Below are 2507 nucleotides of genomic sequence, written 5' to 3'. Positions count from 1 at the left end.
ATAACGTGCCACAGGTTTATTGGAGCTTGGGTGGAAAAATTCGTTATTCCGCAACCAAACCGTTTTTCCTGATGATAAATCTCGACAACGGTGAACGGGAATAAACATTTCATTGCGGATCGCTGCGAGCGGTGACAGATGGTAATTTTTCACGCCACTATCGAAGAATCGCAAATGTTAATTGGTATTAGAATTGTGGAAGGTAAGAAGAAGGAAAATTAACAATTATATCAGTGATCATGTATTCAATTGTAGATAAACGATCAAGCTTGCGAATAACTTTTAATCCGATAATTGCTCCGTCGTTTTTATTGAACATGTACTGAGAACTTGACTTGTAAAAGCCAGCTGGTATGCGTACACGAGTAGCAAAAAAAAAAAAAAAACACCAAGAGACTTACTTATCTGGTCAGGTTTCTCGCTCGTTCGTTTGCAGTCTGCGCAGATGCAGACATGAAGTTCTTTAAGTTGAGTGACATAACGTGGAGAGTTTCGAAATGATAATGACCATCCGGGAGGACCCGAATCTTCTAATTGAGAGAGGAAACCACTCCCCGAATATCAAAGGGCCACGTATCGCTCTAGTTTCTGCTGGCTGTATCCACTCAGCAGATATAACACCACCTCAATGCCATGATCCCAAGTTACACGCTGCGTCAGAATCCGAGCTCACCTTGATCCTCAGCTTCCGTTTACACATGCAGCAATGTTTACAGTGAAAGTTCGACGTTAATTCGAAACTTCACTCTGCGATAGCGAGCAAAACAGAGCAGAGAGCTCGGTTATTCACGATTGAAAAGTGTTAAATGGTTTGGAAAAAAAAAATCGAGTAGAAAAAAATAAATAAATAAAATAAGCGAGCCATTGTTTTAATTTCTACCCTCTAATTTAGTTCGGAGTAAATTTTGCTCTCGAGAGAAATAAATATATCGCATGTCGGCTTTTCCCGAGTATTTTCTTAGGGAGCGACGTAATTTGATTTAGGGTAATTAGGGGGCTCTGCGGTTATTCCACCGGTGCGTGACCAGAATGGCTGTAGTACCAGGCCAACAAAGTCGAGAGCATATGGCGCCGCAGAGCATTCGGTCGCAAATTTCGTTACACCTCGCATTATTCAGCACATGGCATGTATGAGAAAGATGGGAAGCAAAAAGGTGGCTCTTGCGTCTTTCTCTATCTCACCGGGCGTGTCAAAAATTTGGAACAAACGCTCCCACCCACCGCCATATCCGCGTCCTCCGGAAGGCTTCTTTGGCAATTTACCGTCTGCGCAATTTCTAATTAATTGATGTACGAGACGAAAAGGGGATGAAAATGTCCGGCGTGTTACAAGGGTTCGTTTTTACCGAAAACTCTCCGCACATTTGCACCAGACGATAATACAGGGTGTGTTTTACTCCTCCAAATTCAATAGCGCGGCGCTGTAAAAGACCGCCACGGATTTATGGAGTAGCGACAGAGCTTGCGGCCGGGCGAGCCGAGGCCGTAAGCTGCCGGACACAGGCTGCATATTGGCTTTTTCATACGGGTCGTTGGTCACTGATTTTTTACGAGCGCGATATATAAGTTTAATTGGCCGGGACATCTCCAGCTTTATGGAACGCGCGCTCTTGAATCGAGGACGCACTTCCAAATCCGTTGAAAATTCAAGCGCGTATAAATAACCGCGTTGGGGCTTTCCCAATAAGTTCGGAATTGATGCGCGCCGCAGTCCGACTGCTTTCGCACCTTCCTACGCCCCAGAGCTTCTAGGAGCGTGTTCAACAGACGTAATTTCACCCCTGCAAATAGAGTTCACAGCCGAAAACGGGATCGCAGTTCACCCTTTGTTTGCACCGTGTTATTCCGTTAATTAGCTGCTTATGAAATGCTTGCCAAGTTACACAGGCACGCTGTGGAATACCTACAGAACGCGTGTGTGTCCTAAGTACATTTGAAACCGAGTTCTCGTTTCTTAGGCTCACTGTGAATTGTACCATCTTACCAGCGGGGTGGAAGGTTTCTGAAAGCTCAGCTTTCCGGCGAATAAATTTATACGTCGACGTGATGTTCAGCCCGGAGTCCATCACGCCGGCCAGTCAATTACCATTCAAATCCGACGATTACATCAGCTTAAAATACTCCCAGCCACGAAGTCTGGCTATCGAGAAAAGGCCGCTGGTGTTGACGAGTTATAACCTTTCATTATTTTCGTTATAACCGAATCATTCGGAGATCTTGGAGTCAGATAAACAAAACTCGATCAACTTTAAATTCTGCAAATTAGTAAGCTGTTATAAGCGCCTCGCAATCGATATAATTAGGTATAGAAATTTCGGATCAACCCTGAAAGCTCAAAGACCGAAACTGCGCTCTGCGTTATGGGCTTGAAATTCGCACGGCAGAATTGATTGCGCATAGATGAATTCCGTTTGGCATTAAACATTCATCAAACGCGTAGACTATAATTCCAGCTGGCAGCGATCTGTGGCACAAGGATCTGTCGTATCTACAGGACGGAAATGGCA

The 2507-nt window shown here is 44.6% G+C and overlaps 1 long non-coding RNA gene across 1 annotated transcript; it reads left to right on the top strand.

The window, feature by feature from the left end:
* Positions 1 to 814, top strand: LOC124176374. Its single transcript, XR_006869360.1, has 2 exons — positions 1 to 202; positions 414 to 814. It is a non-coding gene; the product is annotated as an uncharacterized LOC124176374 (long non-coding RNA).
* The last annotated feature ends 1693 nt before the right edge of the window (positions 815 to 2507 follow it).

The sequence above is a fragment of the Neodiprion fabricii genome, chromosome 2 (genome assembly GCF_021155785.1).
Source record: "Neodiprion fabricii isolate iyNeoFabr1 chromosome 2, iyNeoFabr1.1, whole genome shotgun sequence".
Classification (NCBI taxonomy): Eukaryota; Metazoa; Arthropoda; class Insecta; order Hymenoptera; family Diprionidae; genus Neodiprion; species Neodiprion fabricii.
Note: the sequence above shows the minus strand (reverse complement) of the source record. Positions and strands in the feature narration are given on the sequence as shown.